The sequence below is a fragment of the Drosophila elegans genome, unplaced genomic scaffold (genome assembly GCF_018152505.1).
Source record: "Drosophila elegans isolate 14027-0461.03 unplaced genomic scaffold, ASM1815250v1 contig_719, whole genome shotgun sequence".
Lineage (NCBI taxonomy): Eukaryota > Metazoa > Arthropoda > Insecta > Diptera > Drosophilidae > Drosophila > Drosophila elegans.
This window is the reverse complement of record NW_024546076.1, coordinates 32,790-59,043: the sequence shown is the minus strand read 5'-3', so window position 1 is coordinate 59,043 and position 26,254 is coordinate 32,790. Positions and strand designations below refer to the sequence as shown.

Here is a 26,254-nt window from a genome sequence, read left to right as displayed (position 1 = left end):
AAAATATAATAAGTCTTGCTTGATAGCAAAACTAATGTCTCTTATTAAAGGCAAATGAAATGATATCTATGCATATTAAATAAGAAGAAAGAATTATTAATACAAGTCATTTTTGGTAGCCAAATGAATCGTCATCTTACTTAGTGACGCATATAAACAAATCTCAAATTAAAAGAGTCTTATTTATATTATAAATATATACAAATATACAAAAAAAAATGTTCCATATGAAAAATTTGAGTCTAAAAACTACAAGTCCCTTATGGTTGCCAAATGGAATCGTCATCTACTTAGTGACGCTGATAAAAAATTGTCAAAGTAACAAGATTTACTAAAAGTTTCGAATTAATAAATGAAATGAATATGAAATGAAATGAAATGAAATGGAATGGAATGGAATGAAATGAAATGAAATGAAATTTAATATATTTAATATTAAAAAAATATATCTATATTCATTTGGGTAAATTGAGAATATCCATACAATGGATTGCTTATAGTAAAGCAACAAAATATATGGGTATTTCTCAGAACATATAATATTAATATGATTTTGTGAATTCCTATAATAAATAACATTCATATATATGAAAATGTTATCATATATCAATATTATTGATATATTATATATGGAATGTATGGAAAATATAAAATATTCCTTCAATTTCCTCAAGCATATGGAGGAAATTCATATGAAGGCAGACTTTTAGTACTGTAAACACGCAGTTTAAAGACGGCGTGTCCAAAAACATATATAGGGTAGTGCCTGTTGGCTGGCAACCAAATATATGGGTATTTCTCAGAACATATAAAATTAATATTATATTGTGAATACCTATAATAAATAACATTCATATATATGAAAATGTTGTAATATATCAATATTATTGATATATTATATATGAAATGTATGGAAAATATAAAATATTCCTTCAATTTCCTCAAGTATATGGAGGAAATTCATATGAAGGGAGACTTTTAGTACTGTAAACATGCAGTTTAAAGACGGCGTGTCCAAAAACATATATAGGGTAGTGCCTGTTGGCTGGCAACCAAATATATGGGTATTTCTCAGAACATATAAAATTAATATTATATTGTGAATACCTATAATAAATAACATTCATATATATGAAAATGTTGTAATATATCAATATTATTGATATATTATATATGAAATGTATGGAAAATATAAAATATTCCTTCAATTTCCTCAAGTATATGGAGGAAATTCATATGAAGGGAGACTTTTAGTACTGTAAACATGCAGTTTAAAGACGGCGTGTCCAAAAACATATATAGGGTAGTGCCTGTTGGCTGGCAACCAAATATATGGGTATTTCTCAGAACATATATAATTAATATTATATTGTGAATACCTATAATAAATAACATTCATATATATGAAAATGTTGTAATAAATCAATATTATTGATATAATATATATGAAATGTATGGAAAATGTGAAACATATCGATATTGATCAATATTAGTTGAGATATCCCATATGTTGGGTGGCAAATAGAATTGAAAATACCCGATTTCAAGACAACGTGTCGAAAAACACATATAGGATGGTCAGTGGTTGTCCATCTATAGTTGAACAAAATTTATGATATCCATATAATTTTGTCAATTTAATAGCAAAATTAAATATTTTCCGTATGTTTTGTATCTTGATTCTTGCGAATACGAGACTTGGCTTGATACGGTTAATATTAAGTGTCATCACTTTTTAGATAATAATGTTGAAAACGAAAGCCAAGGTTGTATATATTATTATATGGCAACAATTGTTTTCCGACCTTTATCGTTAATCTAATTCAGGCTAATGTTATTATTAGTGCTGTTGTTATATATATTATATATATATTATAAATGTTTCATATGCGCTCGGTTTTATGTGATATATTACCAGAGAGTTATATGGAAATGATAGATTTTAAATTTATCATAAAAATACAAATGATTTAACTCAATATTTATATTGGTTAATCAAAAATAATTGGTACATGTGTGAAATATATATGTATGGCGAAATAAAATGATATTTTAAAATGAAATATGTAAATATGAATTATATTATAGAATTATATATGAAAAAATTCTAGTTACTGTGGGCAAACGTGGCGTGTAACAAATATAAAGAATTTTAAAACGATTATGAAGCTAAACAAAGATAGCCATATTCGTATCAAGATTATTTTCCTCCCTCCTAAATGCAATTTAAAGAAAAATACTCTATAATAAATTTTGTATTACTAATTTCTATTTTAAAAAAATATGAAAGTAATATGAATTAAAAACATTATTCTGGTTGATCCTGCCAGTAGTTATATGCTTGTCTCAAAGATTAAGCCATGCATGTCTAAGTACACACGAATTAAAAGTGAAACCGCAAAAGGCTCATTATATCAGTTATGGTTCCTTAGATCGTTAACAGTTACTTGGATAACTGTGGTAATTCTAGAGCTAATACATGCAATTAAAACATGAACCTTATGGGACATGTGCTTTTATTAGGCTAAAACCAAGCGATCGCAAGATCGTTATACTGGTTGAACTCTAGATAACATGCAGATCGTATGGTCTTGTACCGACGACAGATCTTTCAAATGTCTGCCCTATCAACTTTTGATGGTAGTATCTAGGACTACCATGGTTGCAACGGGTAACGGGGAATCAGGGTTCGATTCCGGAGAGGGAGCCTGAGAAACGGCTACCACATCTAAGGAAGGCAGCAGGCGCGTAAATTACCCACTCCCAGCTCGGGGAGGTAGTGACGAAAAATAACAATACAGGACTCATATCCGAGGCCCTGTAATTGGAATGAGTACACTTTAAATCCTTTAACAAGGACCAATTGGAGGGCAAGTCTGGTGCCAGCAGCCGCGGTAATTCCAGCTCCAATAGCGTATATTAAAGTTGTTGCGGTTAAAACGTTCGTAGTTGAACTTGTGCTTCATACGGGTAGTACAACTTACAATTGTGGTTAGTACTATACCTTTATGTATGTAAGCGTATTACCGGTGGAGTTCTTATATATGTTTAAATACTTGTATTTTTTCATATGTTCCTCCTATTTAAAAACCTGCATTAGTGCTCTTAAACGAGTGTTATTGTGGGCCGGTACAATTACTTTGAACAAATTAGAGTGCTTAAAGCAGGCTTCAAATGCCTGAATATTCTGTGCATGGGATAATGAAATAAGACCTCTGTTCTGCTTTCATTGGTTTTCAGATCAAGAGGTAATGATTAATAGAAGCAGTTTGGGGGCATTAGTATTACGACGCGAGAGGTGAAATTCTTGGACCGTCGTAAGACTAACTTAAGCGAAAGCATTTGCCAAAGATGTTTTCATTAATCAAGAACGAAAGTTAGAGGTTCGAAGGCGATCAGATACCGCCCTAGTTCTAACCATAAACGATGCCAGCTAGCAATTGGGTGTAGCTACTTTTATGGCTCTCTCAGTCGCTTCCCGGGAAACCAAAGCTTTTGGGCTCCGGGGGAAGTATGGTTGCAAAGCTGAAACTTAAAGGAATTGACGGAAGGGCACCACCAGGAGTGGAGCCTGCGGCTTAATTTGACTCAACACGGGAAAACTTACCAGGTCCGAACATAAGTGTGTAAGACAGATTGATAGCTCTTTCTCGAATCTATGGGTGGTGGTGCATGGCCGTTCTTAGTTCGTGGAGTGATTTGTCTGGTTAATTCCGATAACGAACGAGACTCAAATATATTAAATAGATATCTTCAGGATTATGGTGTTGAAGCTTATATAGCCTTCATTCATGGTGGCAGTAAAATGTTTATTGTGTTTGAATGTGTTTATATAAGTGGAGCCGTACCTGTTGGTTTGTCCCATTATAAGGACACTAGCTTCTTAAATGGACAAATTGCGTCTAGCAATAATGAGATTGAGCAATAACAGGTCTGTGATGCCCTTAGATGTCCTGGGCTGCACGCGCGCTACAATGAAAGTATCAACGTGTATTTCCTAGACCGAGAGGTCCGGGTAAACCGCTGAACCACTTTCATGCTTGGGATTGTGAACTGAAACTGTTCACATGAACTTGGAATTCCCAGTAAGTGTGAGTCATTAACTCGCATTGATTACGTCCCTGCCCTTTGTACACACCGCCCGTCGCTACTACCGATTGAATTATTTAGTGAGGTCTCCGGACGTGATCACTGTGACGCCTTGCGTGTTACGGTTGTTTCGCAAAAGTTGACCGAACTTGATTATTTAGAGGAAGTAAAAGTCGTAACAAGGTTTCCGTAGGTGAACCTGCGGAAGGATCATTATTGTATAATATCTTTACCGTTAACACAAAATTTTGTATTATTTAATAATACAAAAAAAAATAAATTTGCCAAAAAATATATTATATTATATAATCTATATATATATATATATATAAATATGTCAAAAAATATATCAAAAATATCTTATCTAATTTAAAGCGTTTTAATGAAAGAAAAAGTATAGTCCTATGGACTTAAATAGCTCGAGCAAATGGTGTCCAATGCCGAGTAATTATTATGAGATATCAATTACGAGTCGTGGGCGGAGGCTCTGATGTCCATAAAATAAAAATCGACCTGGCCAATCGATTAGAGATACAGATAGATAGAAGATATATATACGATATGTTAAATATATAATATATAATAGAATATAATATAATTACTTTGTGTGTATATGGACCATAATATACACGCGTTGCGCATATGTATTGTTCATCTAAGTTATGGGCATACATTGGTTAATGCAACAACCTAAAATATATAATGTTGTACCCGGTTAATAATCAGGTTAATGTTTTATATAAAATGCAATATATATCAAACTTAAATAGAAATAAAATGAAAAATGAAAATTGGTATTATATTGTTTATATGAAACTAAGACATTTCGCAACATTTATTTTAGGTATAAAAATACATTTATTGAAGGAATTGATATATGCCAGTAAAATGGTGTATTTTTAATTTCTTTCAATAAAAACACAATTGACGAAATTAAAAAAACAAATATTATAAAACTCTAAGCGGTGGATCACTCGGCTCATGGGTCGATGAAGAACGCAGCAAACTGTGCGTCATCGTGTGAACTGCAGGACACATGAACATCGACATTTTGAACGCATATCGCAGTCCATGCTGTTATGTACTTTAATTAATTTTATAGTGCTGCTTGGACTACATATGGTTGAGGGTTGTAAGACTATGCTAATTAAGTTGTTTATAAAATTTTTAAATAAAATTTATAAGCACATGGTATATTATTGGATAATTATTTATTATTCATAATATTAAAAAATATATGAAAAACATTAACTCACAATGGATGTGATAAACGAAGAAAAATATTTTCGTTTTCAATCAAATGATACTGAGAAATGTCTAGCATAAAAAATGTTGAAATATTTTTCATCTAGAATTGTCTCTTATTAATGATTAGAAATTCGAAAGCTATTGGAAATGTTATTGCTCTTCGTTGGTTCTTTATAATTATCGAATTTATAAAATGTTTTCTCATTATATTTAAAGAATTAATTAATAAAAAGTTATATACAACCTCAACTCATATGGGACTACCCCCTGAATTTAAGCATATTAATTAGGGGAGGAAAAGAAACTAACAAGGATTTTCTTAGTAGCGGCGAGCGAAAAGAAATCAGTTCAGCACTAAGTCACTTTGTCTATATGGCAAATGTGAGATGCAGTGTATGGAGCGTCAATATTCTAGTATGAGAAATTAACGATTTAAGTCCTTCTTAAATGAGGCCATTTACCCATAGAGGGTGCCAGGCCCGTATAACGTTAATGATTACTAGATGATGTTTCCAAAGAGTCGTGTTGCTTGATAGTGCAGCACTAAGTGGGTGGTAAACTCCATCTAAAACTAAATATAACCATGAGACCGATAGTAAACAAGTACCGTGAGGGAAAGTTGAAAAGAACTCTGAATAGAGAGTTAAACAGTACGTGAAACTGCTTAGAGGTTAAGCCCGATGAACCTGAATATCCATTATGGAAAATTCATCATTAAAATTGTAATATTTAAACAATATTATGATAATAGTGTGCATTTTTTCCATATAAGGACATTGTAATCTATTAACATACAAAATTTATCATAAAATATGGCTTATAGTTTAATCCAATTAAAATGCTTGCGTTTTAACACAGATTAAATGTCATTAATTTGATAAAGTGTTGATAGATTTATATGAATACAGTGCGTTAATTTTTCGGAATTATATAATGGCATAATTATCATTGATTTTTGTGTTTATTATAAGCACTTGTATGATTAACAATGCGAAAGATTCAGGATACCTTCGGGACCCGTCTTGAAACACGGACCAAGGAGTCTAACATATGTGCAAGTTATTGGGATATAAACCTAATAGCGTAATTAACTTGACTAATAATGGGATTAGTTTTTTAACTATTTATAGCTAATTAACACAATCCCGGGGCGTTCTATATAGTTATGTATAATGATATTTATATTATTTATGCCTCTAACTGGAACGTACCTTGAGCATATATGCTGTGACCCGAAAGATGGTGAACTATACTTGATCAGGTTGAAGTCAGGGGAAACCCTGATGGAAGACCGAAACAGTTCTGACGTGCAAATCGATTGTCAGAATTGAGTATAGGGGCGAAAGACCAATCGAACCATCTAGTAGCTGGTTCCTTCCGAAGTTTCCCTCAGGATAGCTGGTGCATTTTAATGTTATATAAAATAATCTTATCTGGTAAAGCGAATGATTAGAGGCCTTAGGGTCGAAACGATCTTAACCTATTCTCAAACTTTAAATGGGTAAGAACCTTAACTTTCTTGATATGAAGTTTAAGGTTATGATATAATGTGCCCAGTGGGCCACTTTTGGTAAGCAGAACTGGCGCTGTGGGATGAACCAAACGTAATGTTACGGTGCCCAAATTAACAACTCATGCAGATACCATGAAAGGCGTTGGTTGCTTAAAACAGCAGGACGGTGATCATGGAAGTCGAAATCCGCTAAGGAGTGTGTAACAACTCACCTGCCGAAGCAACTAGCCCTTAAAATGGATGGCGCTTAAGTTGTATACCTATACATTACCGCTAAAGTAGATGATTTATATTACTTGTAATATAAATTTTGAAACTTTAGTGAGTAGGAAGGTACAATGGTATGCGTAGAAGTGTTTGGCGTAAGCCTGCATGGAGCTGCCATTGGTACAGATCTTGGTGGTAGTAGCAAATAATCGAATGAGACCTTGGAGGACTGAAGTGGAGAAGGGTTTCGTGTGAACAGTGGTTGATCACGAGTTAGTCGGTCCTAAGTTCAAGGCGAAAGCCGAAAATTTTCAAGTAAAACAAAAAGCAAACTATTAAGAAACACAAATAATAATAAAAGGCAAAAATAATATACTTGAATAATTTTGAACGAAAGGGAATACGGTTCCAATTCCGTAACCTGTTGAGTATCCGTTTGTTATTAAATATGGGCCTCGTGCTCATCCTGGCAACAGGAACGACCATAAAGAAGCCGTCGAGAGATATCGGAAGAGTTTTCTTTTCTGTTTTATAGCCGTACTACCATGGAAGTCTTTCGCAGAGAGATATGGTAGATGGGCTAGAAGAGCATGACATATACTGTTGTGTCGATATTTTCTCCTCGGACCTTGAAAATTTATGGTGGGGACACGCAAACTTCTCAACAGGCCGTACCAATATCCGCAGCTGGTCTCCAAGGTGAAGAGTCTCTAGTCGATAGAATAATGTAGGTAAGGGAAGTCGGCAAATTAGATCCGTAACTTCGGGATAAGGATTGGCTCTGAAGATTGAGATAGTCGGGCTTGATTGGGAAACAATAACATGGTTTATGTGCTCGTTCTGGGTAAATAGAGTTTCTTTCATTTATGGAAGTTACTTGTTCCCCGGATAGTTTAGTTACGTAGCCAATTGTGGAACTTTCTTGCTAAAATTTTTAAGAATACTAATTGGGTCAAACCAATTAGTTCTTATTAATTATAACGATTATCAATTAACAATCAATTCAGAACTGGCACGGACTTGGGGAATCCGACTGTCTAATTAAAACAAAGCATTGTGATGGCCCTAGCGGGTGTTGACACAATGTGATTTCTGCCCAGTGCTCTGAATGTCAAAGTGAAGAAATTCAAGTAAGCGCGGGTCAACGGCGGGAGTAACTATGACTCTCTTAAGGTAGCCAAATGCCTCGTCATCTAATTAGTGACGCGCATGAATGGATTAACGAGATTCCTACTGTCCCTATCTACTATCTAGCGAAACCACAGCCAAGGGAACGGGCTTGGAATAATTAGCGGGGAAAGAAGACCCTTTTGAGCTTGACTCTAATCTGGCAGTGTAAGGAGACATAAGAGGTGTAGAATAAGTGGGAGATATTAGACCTCGGTTTGGTATCGCCAATGAAATACCACTACTCTTATTGTTTCCTTACTTACTTGATTAAATGGAACGTGTATCATTTCCTAGCCATTATACGGATATATTTATTATATCTTATGGTATTGGGTTTTGATGCAAGCTTCTTGATCAAAGTATCACGAGTTTGTTATATAATCGCAAACAAATTCTTTAATAAAAGGAGTGCATTTATGTATTTTTGATTTGAAAATTTGGTATAACTCCAATTACTCAGGTATGATCCAATTCAAGGACATTGCCAGGTAGGGAGTTTGACTGGGGCGGTACATCTCTCAAATAATAACGGAGGTGTCCCAAGGCCAGCTCAGTGCGGACAGAAACCACACATAGAGCAAAAGGGCAAATGCTGACTTGATCTCGGTGTTCAGTACACACAGGGACAGCAAAAGCTCGGCCTATCGATCCTTTTGGTTTAAAGAGTTTTTAACAAGAGGTGTCAGAAAAGTTACCATAGGGATAACTGGCTTGTGGCGGCCAAGCGTTCATAGCGACGTCGCTTTTTGATCCTTCGATGTCGGCTCTTCCTATCATTGTGAAGCAAAATTCACCAAGCGTTGGATTGTTCACCCATGCAAGGGAACGTGAGCTGGGTTTAGACCGTCGTGAGACAGGTTAGTTTTACCCTACTAATGACAAAACGTTGTTGCGACAGCATTCCTGCGTAGTACGAGAGGAACCGCAGGTACGGACCAATGGCACAATACTTGTTCGAGCGAACAGTGGTATGACGCTACGTCCGTTGGATTATGCCTGAACGCCTCTAAGGTCGTATCCGTGCTGGACTGCAATGATAAATAAGGGGCAATTTGCATTGTATGGCTTTCTAAACCATTTAAAGTTTATAATTTATTTTATGAACGACAATGGATGTGATGCCAATGTAATTTGTAACATAGTAAATTGGGAGGATCTTCGATCACCTGATGCCGCGCTAGTTACATATAAAAACATTATTTAATACAATGACAAAGCCTAGAATCAATTGTAAACGACTTTTGTAACAGGCAAGGTGTTGTAAGTGGTTGAGCAGCTGCCATACTGCGATCCACTGAAGCTTATCCTTTGCTTGATGATTCGATAATAAATATATATATATATAATATATAACATAATCAATTTAAATTATCATCATATATGTTTGATAGTTTTTGTTGTTATATATTATTTATATATTTTATTAGGAGGAGGAGGTTAAATATGATATGGATTAGATATAACCTAATTAAACAGGTAGCCAAATGCATCGTCATCTTAATAGTGACGCGAATGTGTGATATTATATATCTTAAGAGTATAAGTCACATACAGTAGCCTAATGTTCTATCGTCATCTATTTAGTGACGCAGATATAAATTGTCAAAATATAATAAGTCTTGCTTGATAGCAAAACTTATGTCTCTTATTAAAGGCAAATGAAATGATATCTATGCATATTAAAGAAGAAAGAATTATAAAGCCATATAAATAAACATATTTTAATATGAAAAATATGAATCTAAAAACTACACAAGTCTTTTTTGGTAGCCAAATGAATCGTCATCTACTTAGTGACGCATATAATAAAATGTCAAATTAAAAGAGTCTTACTACAAGTCTTTTTGGTAGCCAAATGAATCGTCATTTACTTAGTGACGCATATAATAAAATGTCAAATTAAAAGAGTCTTACTACAAGTCCCTTTATTAAAGGCGGCAAATTAAACGGTATATATATTTATTTTAAATATATATATACAATTTGAAAAAAAACTAAAACGAAAAATTGCATACATATTAAAAAGACTTTTAATATGAAAAATACGAGCCTAAAAACTACAAGTCACTTATGGTAGCCAAATGCATCGTCATCTTAATAGTGACGCGAATGTGAAAACAAATGCCGAGTGCTGAAGTTCCAGGTAAGAGCTTAGATATTATATATCTTAGGACTATAAGTCACATACAGTAGCCAAATGAATCGTCATCTATTTAGTGACGCAGATATAAATTGTCAAAATATAATAAGTCTTGCTTGATAGCAAAACTAATGTCTCTTATTAAAGGCAAATGAAATGATATCTATGCATATTAAATAAGAAGAAAGAATTATTAATACAAGTCATTTTTGGTAGCCAAATGAATCGTCATCTTACTTAGTGACGCATATAAACAAATCTCAAATTAAAAGAGTCTTATTTATATTATAAATATATACAAATATACAAAAAAAAATGTTCCATATGAAAAATTTGAGTCTAAAAACTACAAGTCCCTTATGGTTGCCAAATGGAATCGTCATCTACTTAGTGACGCTGATAAAAAATTGTCAAAGTAACAAGATTTACTAAAAGTTTCGAATTAATAAATGAAATGAATATGAAATGAAATGAAATGAAATGGAATGGAATGGAATGAAATGAAATGAAATGAAATTTAATATATTTAATATTAAAAAAATATATCTATATTCATTTGGGTAAATTGAGAATATCCATACAATGGATTGCTTATAGTAAAGCAACAAAATATATGGGTATTTCTCAGAACATATAATATTAATATGATTTTGTGAATTCCTATAATAAATAACATTCATATATATGAAAATGTTATCATATATCAATATTATTGATATATTATATATGGAATGTATGGAAAATATAAAATATTCCTTCAATTTCCTCAAGCATATGGAGGAAATTCATATGAAGAGCAGACTTTTAGTACTGTAAACACGCAGTTTAAAGACGGCGTGTCCAAAAACATATATAGGGTAGTGCCTGTTGGCTGGCAACCAAATATATGGGTATTTCTCAGAACATATAAAATTAATATTATATTGTGAATACCTATAATAAATAACATTCATATATATGAAAATGTTGTAATATATCAATATTATTGATATATTATATATGAAATGTATGGAAAATATAAAATATTCCTTCAATTTCCTCAAGTATATGGAGGAAATTCATATGAAGGAGACTTTTAGTACTGTAAACATGCAGTTTAAAGACGGCGTGTCCAAAAACATATATAGGGTAGTGCCTGTTGGCTGGCAACCAAATATATGGGTATTTCTCAGAACATATAAAATTAATATTATATTGTGAATACCTATAATAAATAACATTCATATATATGAAAATGTTGTAATATATCAATATTATTGATATATTATATATGAAATGTATGGAAAATATAAAATATTCCTTCAATTTCCTCAAGTATATGGAGGAAATTCATATGAAGGGAGACTTTTAGTACTGTAAACATGCAGTTTAAAGACGGCGTGTCCAAAAACATATATAGGGTAGTGCCTGTTGGCTGGCAACCAAATATATGGGTATTTCTCAGAACATATATAATTAATATTATATTGTGAATACCTATAATAAATAACATTCATATATATGAAAATGTTGTAATAAATCAATATTATTGATATAATATATATGAAATGTATGGAAAATGTGAAACATATCGATATTGATCAATATTAGTTGAGATATCCCATATGTTGGGTGGCAAATAGAATTGAAAATACCCGATTTCAAGACAACGTGTCGAAAAACACATATAGGATGGTCAGTGGTTGTCCATCTATAGTTGAACAAAATTTATGATATCCATATAATTTTGTCAATTTAATAGCAAAATTAAATATTTTCCGTATGTTTTGTATCTTGATTCTTGCGAATACGAGACTTGGCTTGATACGGTTAATATTAAGTGTCATCACTTTTTAGATAATAATGTTGAAAACGAAAGCCAAGGTTGTATATATTATTATATGGCAACAATTGTTTTCCGACCTTTATCGTTAATCTAATTCAGGCTAATGTTATTATTAGTGCTGTTGTTATATATATTATATATATATTATAAATGTTTCATATGCGCTCGGTTTTATGTGATATATTACCAGAGAGTTATATGGAAATGATAGATTTTAAATTTATCATAAAAATACAAATGATTTAACTCAATATTTATATTGGTTAATCAAAAATAATTGGTACATGTGTGAAATATATATGTATGGCGAAATAAAATGATATTTTAAAATGAAATATGTAAATATGAATTATATTATAGAATTATATATGAAAAAATTCTAGTTACTGTGGGCAAACGTGGCGTGTAACAAATATAAAGAATTTTAAAACGATTATGAAGCTAAACAAAGATAGCCATATTCGTATCAAGATTATTTTCCTCCCTCCTAAATGCAATTTAAAGAAAAATACTCTATAATAAATTTTGTATTACTAATTTCTATTTTAAAAAAATATGAAAGTAATATGAATTAAAAACATTATTCTGGTTGATCCTGCCAGTAGTTATATGCTTGTCTCAAAGATTAAGCCATGCATGTCTAAGTACACACGAATTAAAAGTGAAACCGCAAAAGGCTCATTATATCAGTTATGGTTCCTTAGATCGTTAACAGTTACTTGGATAACTGTGGTAATTCTAGAGCTAATACATGCAATTAAAACATGAACCTTATGGGACATGTGCTTTTATTAGGCTAAAACCAAGCGATCGCAAGATCGTTATACTGGTTGAACTCTAGATAACATGCAGATCGTATGGTCTTGTACCGACGACAGATCTTTCAAATGTCTGCCCTATCAACTTTTGATGGTAGTATCTAGGACTACCATGGTTGCAACGGGTAACGGGGAATCAGGGTTCGATTCCGGAGAGGGAGCCTGAGAAACGGCTACCACATCTAAGGAAGGCAGCAGGCGCGTAAATTACCCACTCCCAGCTCGGGGAGGTAGTGACGAAAAATAACAATACAGGACTCATATCCGAGGCCCTGTAATTGGAATGAGTACACTTTAAATCCTTTAACAAGGACCAATTGGAGGGCAAGTCTGGTGCCAGCAGCCGCGGTAATTCCAGCTCCAATAGCGTATATTAAAGTTGTTGCGGTTAAAACGTTCGTAGTTGAACTTGTGCTTCATACGGGTAGTACAACTTACAATTGTGGTTAGTACTATACCTTTATGTATGTAAGCGTATTACCGGTGGAGTTCTTATATATGTTTAAATACTTGTATTTTTTCATATGTTCCTCCTATTTAAAAACCTGCATTAGTGCTCTTAAACGAGTGTTATTGTGGGCCGGTACAATTACTTTGAACAAATTAGAGTGCTTAAAGCAGGCTTCAAATGCCTGAATATTCTGTGCATGGGATAATGAAATAAGACCTCTGTTCTGCTTTCATTGGTTTTCAGATCAAGAGGTAATGATTAATAGAAGCAGTTTGGGGGCATTAGTATTACGACGCGAGAGGTGAAATTCTTGGACCGTCGTAAGACTAACTTAAGCGAAAGCATTTGCCAAAGATGTTTTCATTAATCAAGAACGAAAGTTAGAGGTTCGAAGGCGATCAGATACCGCCCTAGTTCTAACCATAAACGATGCCAGCTAGCAATTGGGTGTAGCTACTTTTATGGCTCTCTCAGTCGCTTCCCGGGAAACCAAAGCTTTTGGGCTCCGGGGGAAGTATGGTTGCAAAGCTGAAACTTAAAGGAATTGACGGAAGGGCACCACCAGGAGTGGAGCCTGCGGCTTAATTTGACTCAACACGGGAAAACTTACCAGGTCCGAACATAAGTGTGTAAGACAGATTGATAGCTCTTTCTCGAATCTATGGGTGGTGGTGCATGGCCGTTCTTAGTTCGTGGAGTGATTTGTCTGGTTAATTCCGATAACGAACGAGACTCAAATATATTAAATAGATATCTTCAGGATTATGGTGTTGAAGCTTATATAGCCTTCATTCATGGTGGCAGTAAAATGTTTATTGTGTTTGAATGTGTTTATATAAGTGGAGCCGTACCTGTTGGTTTGTCCCATTATAAGGACACTAGCTTCTTAAATGGACAAATTGCGTCTAGCAATAATGAGATTGAGCAATAACAGGTCTGTGATGCCCTTAGATGTCCTGGGCTGCACGCGCGCTACAATGAAAGTATCAACGTGTATTTCCTAGACCGAGAGGTCCGGGTAAACCGCTGAACCACTTTCATGCTTGGGATTGTGAACTGAAACTGTTCACATGAACTTGGAATTCCCAGTAAGTGTGAGTCATTAACTCGCATTGATTACGTCCCTGCCCTTTGTACACACCGCCCGTCGCTACTACCGATTGAATTATTTAGTGAGGTCTCCGGACGTGATCACTGTGACGCCTTGCGTGTTACGGTTGTTTCGCAAAAGTTGACCGAACTTGATTATTTAGAGGAAGTAAAAGTCGTAACAAGGTTTCCGTAGGTGAACCTGCGGAAGGATCATTATTGTATAATATCTTTACCGTTAACACAAAATTTTGTATTATTTAATAATACAAAAAAAAATAAATTTGCCAAAAAATATATTATATTATATAATCTATATATATATATATATATAAATATGTCAAAAAATATATCAAAAATATCTTATCTAATTTAAAGCGTTTTAATGAAAGAAAAAGTATAGTCCTATGGACTTAAATAGCTCGAGCAAATGGTGTCCAATGCCGAGTAATTATTATGAGATATCAATTACGAGTCGTGGGCGGAGGCTCTGATGTCCATAAAATAAAAATCGACCTGGCCAATCGATTAGAGATACAGATAGATAGAAGATATATATACGATATGTTAAATATATAATATATAATAGAATATAATATAATTACTTTGTGTGTATATGGACCATAATATACACGCGTTGCGCATATGTATTGTTCATCTAAGTTATGGGCATACATTGGTTAATGCAACAACCTAAAATATATAATGTTGTACCCGGTTAATAATCAGGTTAATGTTTTATATAAAATGCAATATATATCAAACTTAAATAGAAATAAAATGAAAAATGAAAATTGGTATTATATTGTTTATATGAAACTAAGACATTTCGCAACATTTATTTTAGGTATAAAAATACATTTATTGAAGGAATTGATATATGCCAGTAAAATGGTGTATTTTTAATTTCTTTCAATAAAAACACAATTGACGAAATTAAAAAAACAAATATTATAAAACTCTAAGCGGTGGATCACTCGGCTCATGGGTCGATGAAGAACGCAGCAAACTGTGCGTCATCGTGTGAACTGCAGGACACATGAACATCGACATTTTGAACGCATATCGCAGTCCATGCTGTTATGTACTTTAATTAATTTTATAGTGCTGCTTGGACTACATATGGTTGAGGGTTGTAAGACTATGCTAATTAAGTTGTTTATAAAATTTTTAAATAAAATTTATAAGCACATGGTATATTATTGGATAATTATTTATTATTCATAATATTAAAAAATATATGAAAAACATTAACTCACAATGGATGTGATAAACGAAGAAAAATATTTTCGTTTTCAATCAAATGATACTGAGAAATGTCTAGCATAAAAAATGTTGAAATATTTTTCATCTAGAATTGTCTCTTATTAATGATTAGAAATTCGAAAGCTATTGGAAATGTTATTGCTCTTCGTTGGTTCTTTATAATTATCGAATTTATAAAATGTTTTCTCATTATATTTAAAGAATTAATTAATAAAAAGTTATATACAACCTCAACTCATATGGGACTACCCCCTGAATTTAAGCATATTAATTAGGGGAGGAAAAGAAACTAACAAGGATTTTCTTAGTAGCGGCGAGCGAAAAGAAATCAGTTCAGCACTAAGTCACTTTGTCTATATGGCAAATGTGAGATGCAGTGTATGGAGCGTCAATATTCTAGTATGAGAAATTAACGATTTAAGTCCTTCTTAAATGAGGCCATTTACCCATAGAGGGTGCCAGGCCCGTATAACGTTAATGATTACTAGATGATGTTTCCAAAGAGTCGTGTTGCTTGATAGTGCAGCACTAAGTGGGTGGTAAACTCCATCTAAAACTAAATATAACCATGAGACCGATAGTAAACAAGTACCGTGAGGGAAAGTTGAAAAGAACTCTGAATAGAGAGTTAAACAGTACGTGAAACTGCTTAGAGGTTAAGCCCGATGAACCTGAATATCCATTATGGAAAATTCATCATTAAAATTGTAATATTTAAACAATATTATGATAATAGTGTGCATTTTTTCCATATAAGGACATTGTAATCTATTAACATACAAAATTTATCATAAAATATGGCTTATAGTTTAATCCAATTAAAATGCTTGCGTTTTAACACAGATTAAATGTCATTAATTTGATAAAGTGTTGATAGATTTATATGAATACAGTGCGTTAATTTTTCGGAATTATATAATGGCATAATTATCATTGATTTTTGTGTTTATTATAAGCACTTGTATGATTAACAATGCGAAAGATTCAGGATACCTTCGGGACCCGTCTTGAAACACGGACCAAGGAGTCTAACATATGTGCAAGTTATTGGGATATAAACCTAATAGCGTAATTAACTTGACTAATAATGGGATTAGTTTTTTAACTATTTATAGCTAATTAACACAATCCCGGGGCGTTCTATATAGTTATGTATAATGATATTTATATTATTTATGCCTCTAACTGGAACGTACCTTGAGCATATATGCTGTGACCCGAAAGATGGTGAACTATACTTGATCAGGTTGAAGTCAGGGGAAACCCTGATGGAAGACCGAAACAGTTCTGACGTGCAAATCGATTGTCAGAATTGAGTATAGGGGCGAAAGACCAATCGAACCATCTAGTAGCTGGTTCCTTCCGAAGTTTCCCTCAGGATAGCTGGTGCATTTTAATGTTATATAAAATAATCTTATCTGGTAAAGCGAATGATTAGAGGCCTTAGGGTCGAAACGATCTTAACCTATTCTCAAACTTTAAATGGGTAAGAACCTTAACTTTCTTGATATGAAGTTTAAGGTTATGATATAATGTGCCCAGTGGGCCACTTTTGGTAAGCAGAACTGGCGCTGTGGGATGAACCAAACGTAATGTTACGGTGCCCAAATTAACAACTCATGCAGATACCATGAAAGGCGTTGGTTGCTTAAAACAGCAGGACGGTGATCATGGAAGTCGAAATCCGCTAAGGAGTGTGTAACAACTCACCTGCCGAAGCAACTAGCCCTTAAAATGGATGGCGCTTAAGTTGTATACCTATACATTACCGCTAAAGTAGATGATTTATATTACTTGTAATATAAATTTTGAAACTTTAGTGAGTAGGAAGGTACAATGGTATGCGTAGAAGTGTTTGGCGTAAGCCTGCATGGAGCTGCCATTGGTACAGATCTTGGTGGTAGTAGCAAATAATCGAATGAGACCTTGGAGGACTGAAGTGGAGAAGGGTTTCGTGTGAACAGTGGTTGATCACGAGTTAGTCGGTCCTAAGTTCAAGGCGAAAGCCGAAAATTTTCAAGTAAAACAAAAAGCAAACTATTAAGAAACACAAATAATAATAAAAGGCAAAAATAATATACTTGAATAATTTTGAACGAAAGGGAATACGGTTCCAATTCCGTAACCTGTTGAGTATCCGTTTGTTATTAAATATGGGCCTCGTGCTCATCCTGGCAACAGGAACGACCATAAAGAAGCCGTCGAGAGATATCGGAAGAGTTTTCTTTTCTGTTTTATAGCCGTACTACCATGGAAGTCTTTCGCAGAGAGATATGGTAGATGGGCTAGAAGAGCATGACATATACTGTTGTGTCGATATTTTCTCCTCGGACCTTGAAAATTTATGGTGGGGACACGCAAACTTCTCAACAGGCCGTACCAATATCCGCAGCTGGTCTCCAAGGTGAAGAGTCTCTAGTCGATAGAATAATGTAGGTAAGGGAAGTCGGCAAATTAGATCCGTAACTTCGGGATAAGGATTGGCTCTGAAGATTGAGATAGTCGGGCTTGATTGGGAAACAATAACATGGTTTATGTGCTCGTTCTGGGTAAATAGAGTTTCTTTCATTTATGGAAGTTACTTGTTCCCCGGATAGTTTAGTTACGTAGCCAATTGTGGAACTTTCTTGCTAAAATTTTTAAGAATACTAATTGGGTCAAACCAATTAGTTCTTATTAATTATAACGATTATCAATTAACAATCAATTCAGAACTGGCACGGACTTGGGGAATCCGACTGTCTAATTAAAACAAAGCATTGTGATGGCCCTAGCGGGTGTTGACACAATGTGATTTCTGCCCAGTGCTCTGAATGTCAAAGTGAAGAAATTCAAGTAAGCGCGGGTCAACGGCGGGAGTAACTATGACTCTCTTAAGGTAGCCAAATGCCTCGTCATCTAATTAGTGACGCGCATGAATGGATTAACGAGATTCCTACTGTCCCTATCTACTATCTAGCGAAACCACAGCCAAGGGAACGGGCTTGGAATAATTAGCGGGGAAAGAAGACCCTTTTGAGCTTGACTCTAATCTGGCAGTGTAAGGAGACATAAGAGGTGTAGAATAAGTGGGAGATATTAGACCTCGGTTTGGTATCGCCAATGAAATACCACTACTCTTATTGTTTCCTTACTTACTTGATTAAATGGAACGTGTATCATTTCCTAGCCATTATACGGATATATTTATTATATCTTATGGTATTGGGTTTTGATGCAAGCTTCTTGATCAAAGTATCACGAGTTTGTTATATAATCGCAAACAAATTCTTTAATAAAAGGAGTGCATTTATGTATTTTTGATTTGAAAATTTGGTATAACTCCAATTACTCAGGTATGATCCAATTCAAGGACATTGCCAGGTAGGGAGTTTGACTGGGGCGGTACATCTCTCAAATAATAACGGAGGTGTCCCAAGGCCAGCTCAGTGCGGACAGAAACCACACATAGAGCAAAAGGGCAAATGCTGACTTGATCTCGGTGTTCAGTACACACAGGGACAGCAAAAGCTCGGCCTATCGATCCTTTTGGTTTAAAGAGTTTTTAACAAGAGGTGTCAGAAAAGTTACCATAGGGATAACTGGCTTGTGGCGGCCAAGCGTTCATAGCGACGTCGCTTTTTGATCCTTCGATGTCGGCTCTTCCTATCATTGTGAAGCAAAATTCACCAAGCGTTGGATTGTTCACCCATGCAAGGGAACGTGAGCTGGGTTTAGACCGTCGTGAGACAGGTTAGTTTTACCCTACTAATGACAAAACGTTGTTGCGACAGCATTCCTGCGTAGTACGAGAGGAACCGCAGGTACGGACCAATGGCACAATACTTGTTCGAGCGAACAGTGGTATGACGCTACGTCCGTTGGATTATGCCTGAACGCCTCTAAGGTCGTATCCGTGCTGGACTGCAATGATAAATAAGGGGCAATTTGCATTGTATGGCTTTCTAAACCATTTAAAGTTTATAATTTATTTTATGAACGACAATGGATGTGATGCCAATGTAATTTGTAACATAGTAAATTGGGAGGATCTTCGATCACCTGATGCCGCGCTAGTTACATATAAAAACATTATTTAATACAATGACAAAGCCTAGAATCAATTGTAAACGACTTTTGTAACAGGCAAGGTGTTGTAAGTGGTTGAGCAGCTGCCATACTGCGATCCACTGAAGCTTATCCTTTGCTTGATGATTCGATAATAAATATATATATATATAATATATAACATAATCAATTTAAATTATCATCATATATGTTTGATAGTTTTTGTTGTTATATATTATTTATATATTTTATTAGGAGGAGGAGGTTAAATATGATATGGATTAGATATAACCTAATTAAACAGGTAGCCAAATGCATCGTCATCTTAATAGTGACGCGAATGTGTGATATTATATATCTTAAGAGTATAAGTCACATACAGTAGCCTAATGTTCTATCGTCATCTATTTAGTGACGCAGATATAAATTGTCAAAATATAATAAGTCTTGCTTGATAGCAAAACTTATGTCTCTTATTAAAGGCAAATGAAATGATATCTATGCATATTAAAGAAGAAAGAATTATAAAGCCATATAAATAAACATATTTTAATATGAAAAATATGAATCTAAAAACTACACAAGTCTTTTTTGGTAGCCAAATGAATCGTCATCTACTTAGTGACGCATATAATAAAATGTCAAATTAAAAGAGTCTTACTACAAGTCTTTTTTGGTAGCCAAATGAATCGTCATTTACTTAGTGACGCATATAATAAAATGTCAAATTAAAAGAGTCTTACTACAAGTCCCTTTATTAAAGGCGGCAAATTAAACGGTATATATATTTATTTTAAATATATATATACAATTTGAAAAAAAACTAAAACGAAAAATTGCATACATATTAAAAAGACTTTTAATATGAAAAATACGAGCCTAAAAACTACAAGTCACTTATGGTAGCCAAATGCATCGTCATCTTAATAGTGACGCGAATGTGAAAACAAATGCCGAGTGCTGAAGTTCCAGGTAAGAGCTTAGATATTATATATCTTAGGACTATAAGTCACATACAGTAGCCAAATGAATCGTCATCTATTTAGTGACGCAGATATAAATTGTCAAAATATAATAAGTCTTGCTTGATAGCAAAACTAATGTCTCTTATTAAAGGCAAATGAAATGATATCTATGCATATTAAATAAGAAGAAAGAATTATTAATACAAGTCATTTTTGGTAGCCAAATGAATCGTCATCTTACTTAGTGACGCATATAAACAAATCTCAAATTAAAAGAGTCTTATTTATATTATAAATATATACAAATATACAAAAAAAAATGTTCCATATGAAAAATTTGAGTCTAAAAACTACAAGTCCCTTATGGTTGCCAAATGGAATCGTCATCTACTTAGTGACGCTGATAAAAAATTGTCAAAGTAACAAGATTTACTAAAAGTTTCGAATTAATAAATGAAATGAATATGAAATGAAATGAAATGAAATGGAATGGAATGGAATGAAATGAAATGAAATGAAATTTAATATATTTAATATTAAAAAAATATATCTATATTCATTTGGGTAAATTGAGAATATCCATACAATGGATTGCTTATAGTAAAGCAACAAAATATATGGGTATTTCTCAGAACATATAATATTAATATGATTTTGTGAATTCCTATAATAAATAACATTCATATATATGAAAATGTTATCATATATCAATATTATTGATATATTATATATGGAATGTATGGAAAATATAAAATATTCCTTCAATTTCCTCAAGCATATGGAGGAAATTCATATGAAGGCAGACTTTTAGTACTGTAAACACGCAGTTTAAAGACGGCGTGTCCAAAAACATATATAGGGTAGTGCCTGTTGGCTGGCAACCAAATATATGGGTATTTCTCAGAACATATAAAATTAATATTATATTGTGAATACCTATAATAAATAACATTCATATATATGAAAATGTTGTAATATATCAATATTATTGATATATTATATATGAAATGTATGGAAAATATAAAATATTCCTTCAATTTCCTCAAGTATATGGAGGAAATTCATATGAAGGGAGACTTTTAGTACTGTAAACATGCAGTTTAAAGACGGCGTGTCCAAAAACATATATAGGGTAGTGCCTGTTGGCTGGCAACCAAATATATGGGTATTTCTCAGAACATATAAAATTAATATTATATTGTGAATACCTATAATAAATAACATTCATATATATGAAAATGTTGTAATATATCAATATTATTGATATATTATATATGAAATGTATGGAAAATATAAAATATTCCTTCAATTTCCTCAAGTATATGGAGGAAATTCATATGAAGGAGACTTTTAGTACTGTAAACATGCAGTTTAAAGACGGCGTGTCCAAAAACATATATAGGGTAGTGCCTGTTGGCTGGCAACCAAATATATGGGTATTTCTCAGAACATATATAATTAATATTATATTGTGAATACCTATAATAAATAACATTCATATATATGAAAATGTTGTAATAAATCAATATTATTGATATAATATATATGAAATGTATGGAAAATGTGAAACATATCGATATTGATCAATATTAGTTGAGATATCCCATATGTTGGGTGGCAAATAGAATTGAAAATACCCGATTTCAAGACAACGTGTCGAAAAACACATATAGGATGGTCAGTGGTTGTCCATCTATAGTTGAACAAAATTTATGATATCCATATAATTTTGTCAATTTAATAGCAAAATTAAATATTTTCCGTATGTTTTGTATCTTGATTCTTGCGAATACGAGACTTGGCTTGATACGGTTAATATTAAGTGTCATCACTTTTTAGATAATAATGTTGAAAACGAAAGCCAAGGTTGTATATATTATTATATGGCAACAATTGTTTTCCGACCTTTATCGTTAATCTAATTCAGGCTAATGTTATTATTAGTGCTGTTGTTATATATATTATATATATATTATAAATGTTTCATATGCGCTCGGTTTTATGTGATATATTACCAGAGAGTTATATGGAAATGATAGATTTTAAATTTATCATAAAAATACAAATGATTTAACTCAATATTTATATTGGTTAATCAAAAATAATTGGTACATGTGTGAAATATATATGTATGGCGAAATAAAATGATATTTTAAAATGAAATATGTAAATATGAATTATATTATAGAATTATATATGAAAAAATTCTAGTTACTGTGGGCAAACGTGGCGTGTAACAAATATAAAGAATTTTAAAACGATTATGAAGCTAAACAAAGATAGCCATATTCGTATCAAGATTATTTTCCTCCCTCCTAAATGCAATTTAAAGAAAAATACTCTATAATAAATTTTGTATTACTAATTTCTATTTTAAAAAAATATGAAAGTAATATGAATTAAAAACATTATTCTGGTTGATCCTGCCAGTAGTTATATGCTTGTCTCAAAGATTAAGCCATGCATGTCTAAGTACACACGAATTAAAAGTGAAACCGCAAAAGGCTCATTATATCAGTTATGGTTCCTTAGATCGTTAACAGTTACTTGGATAACTGTGGTAATTCTAGAGCTAATACATGCAATTAAAACATGAACCTTATGGGACATGTGCTTTTATTAGGCTAAAACCAAGCGATCGCAAGATCGTTATACTGGTTGAACTCTAGATAACATGCAGATCGTATGGTCTTGTACCGACGACAGATCTTTCAAATGTCTGCCCTATCAACTTTTGATGGTAGTATCTAGGACTACCATGGTTGCAACGGGTAACGGGGAATCAGGGTTCGATTCCGGAGAGGGAGCCTGAGAAACGGCTACCACATCTAAGGAAGGCAGCAGGCGCGTAAATTACCCACTCCCAGCTCGGGGAGGTAGTGACGAAAAATAACAATACAGGACTCATATCCGAGGCCCTGTAATTGGAATGAGTACACTTTAAATCCTTTAACAAGGACCAATTGGAGGGCAAGTCTGGTGCCAGCAGCCGCGGTAATTCCAGCTCCAATAGCGTATATTAAAGTTGTTGCGGTTAAAACGTTCGTAGTTGAACTTGTGCTTCATACGGGTAGTACAACTTACAATTGTGGTTAGTACTATACCTTTATGTATGTAAGCGTATTACCGGTGGAGTTCTTATATATGTTTAAATACTTGTATTTTTTCATATGTTCCTCCTATTTAAAAACCTGCATTAGTGCTCTTAAACGAGTGTTATTGTGGGCCGGTACAATTACTTTGAACAAATTAGAGTGCTTAAAGCAGGCTTCAAATGCCTGAATATTCTGTGCATGGGATAATGAAATAAGACCTCTGTTCTGCTTTCATTGGTTTTCAGATCAAGAGGTAATGATTAATAGAAGCAGTTTGGGGGCATTAGTATTACGACGCGAGAGGTGAAATTCTTGGACCGTCGTAAGACTAACTTAAGCGAAAGCATTTGCCAAAGATGTTTTCATTAATCAAGAACGAAAGTTAGAGGTTCGAAGGCGATCAGATACCGCCCTAGTTCTAACCATAAACGATGCCAGCTAGCAATTGGGTGTAGCTACTTTTATGGCTCTCTCAGTCGCTTCCCGGGAAACCAAAGCTTTTGGGCTCCGGGGGAAGTATGGTTGCAAAGCTGAAACTTAAAGGAATTGACGGAAGGGCACCACCAGGAGTGGAGCCTGCGGCTTAATTTGACTCAACACGGGAAAACTTACCAGGTCCGAACATAAGTGTGTAAGACAGATTGATAGCTCTTTCTCGAATCTATGGGTGGTGGTGCATGGCCGTTCTTAGTTCGTGGAGTGATTTGTCTGGTTAATTCCGATAACGAACGAGACTCAAATATATTAAATAGATATCTTCAGGATTATGGTGTTGAAGCTTATATAGCCTTCATTCATGGTGGCAGTAAAATGTTTATTGTGTTTGAATGTGTTTATATAAGTGGAGCCGTACCTGTTGGTTTGTCCCATTATAAGGACACTAGCTTCTTAAATGGACAAATTGCGTCTAGCAATAATGAGATTGAGCAATAACAGGTCTGTGATGCCCTTAGATGTCCTGGGCTGCACGCGCGCTACAATGAAAGTATCAACGTGTATTTCCTAGACCGAGAGGTCCGGGTAAACCGCTGAACCACTTTCATGCTTGGGATTGTGAACTGAAACTGTTCACATGAACTTGGAATTCCCAGTAAGTGTGAGTCATTAACTCGCATTGATTACGTCCCTGCCCTTTGTACACACCGCCCGTCGCTACTACCGATTGAATTATTTAGTGAGGTCTCCGGACGTGATCACTGTGACGCCTTGCGTGTTACGGTTGTTTCGCAAAAGTTGACCGAACTTGATTATTTAGAGGAAGTAAAAGTCGTAACAAGGTTTCCGTAGGTGAACCTGCGGAAGGATCATTATTGTATAATATCTTTACCGTTAACACAAAATTTTGTATTATTTAATAATACAAAAAAAAATAAATTTGCCAAAAAATATATTATATTATATAATCTATATATATATATATATATAAATATGTCAAAAAATATATCAAAAATATCTTATCTAATTTAAAGCGTTTTAATGAAAGAAAAAGTATAGTCCTATGGACTTAAATAGCTCGAGCAAATGGTGTCCAATGCCGAGTAATTATTATGAGATATCAATTACGAGTCGTGGGCGGAGGCTCTGATGTCCATAAAATAAAAATCGACCTGGCCAATCGATTAGAGATACAGATAGATAGAAGATATATATACGATATGTTAAATATATAATATATAATAGAATATAATATAATTACTTTGTGTGTATATGGACCATAATATACACGCGTTGCGCATATGTATTGTTCATCTAAGTTATGGGCATACATTGGTTAATGCAACAACCTAAAATATATAATGTTGTACCCGGTTAATAATCAGGTTAATGTTTTATATAAAATGCAATATATATCAAACTTAAATAGAAATAAAATGAAAAATGAAAATTGGTATTATATTGTTTATATGAAACTAAGACATTTCGCAACATTTATTTTAGGTATAAAAATACATTTATTGAAGGAATTGATATATGCCAGTAAAATGGTGTATTTTTAATTTCTTTCAATAAAAACACAATTGACGAAATTAAAAAAACAAATATTATAAAACTCTAAGCGGTGGATCACTCGGCTCATGGGTCGATGAAGAACGCAGCAAACTGTGCGTCATCGTGTGAACTGCAGGACACATGAACATCGACATTTTGAACGCATATCGCAGTCCATGCTGTTATGTACTTTAATTAATTTTATAGTGCTGCTTGGACTACATATGGTTGAGGGTTGTAAGACTATGCTAATTAAGTTGTTTATAAAATTTTTAAATAAAATTTATAAGCACATGGTATATTATTGGATAATTATTTATTATTCATAATATTAAAAAATAT

The 26,254-nt window shown here is 33.5% G+C and overlaps 8 non-coding genes across 8 annotated transcripts; all 8 read left to right on the top strand.

Annotated features, from left to right (window-relative positions):
- Window positions 1–2,310: 2,310 nt before the first annotated feature.
- On the top strand, window positions 2,311–4,305 carry LOC121467764. The gene has a single exon (XR_005977810.1). It is a non-coding gene; the product is annotated as a small subunit ribosomal RNA (ribosomal RNA).
- A 738-nt stretch (window positions 4,306–5,043) lies between these two features.
- On the top strand, window positions 5,044–5,222 carry LOC121467778. Its single transcript, XR_005977821.1, has one exon. It is a non-coding gene; the product is annotated as a 5.8S ribosomal RNA (ribosomal RNA).
- A 355-nt stretch (window positions 5,223–5,577) lies between these two features.
- LOC121467772 lies at window positions 5,578–9,551 on the top strand. The gene has a single exon (XR_005977818.1). It is a non-coding gene; the product is annotated as a large subunit ribosomal RNA (ribosomal RNA).
- Window positions 9,552–12,774: 3,223 nt separating this feature from the next.
- On the top strand, window positions 12,775–14,769 carry LOC121467763. The gene has a single exon (XR_005977809.1). It is a non-coding gene; the product is annotated as a small subunit ribosomal RNA (ribosomal RNA).
- A 738-nt stretch (window positions 14,770–15,507) lies between these two features.
- Window positions 15,508–15,686, top strand: LOC121467777. The gene has a single exon (XR_005977820.1). It is a non-coding gene; the product is annotated as a 5.8S ribosomal RNA (ribosomal RNA).
- Window positions 15,687–16,041: 355 nt separating this feature from the next.
- On the top strand, window positions 16,042–20,015 carry LOC121467771. The gene has a single exon (XR_005977817.1). It is a non-coding gene; the product is annotated as a large subunit ribosomal RNA (ribosomal RNA).
- A 3,223-nt stretch (window positions 20,016–23,238) lies between these two features.
- Window positions 23,239–25,233, top strand: LOC121467762. Its single transcript, XR_005977808.1, has one exon. It is a non-coding gene; the product is annotated as a small subunit ribosomal RNA (ribosomal RNA).
- A 738-nt stretch (window positions 25,234–25,971) lies between these two features.
- LOC121467776 lies at window positions 25,972–26,150 on the top strand. The gene has a single exon (XR_005977819.1). It is a non-coding gene; the product is annotated as a 5.8S ribosomal RNA (ribosomal RNA).
- The last annotated feature ends 104 nt before the right edge of the window (window positions 26,151–26,254 follow it).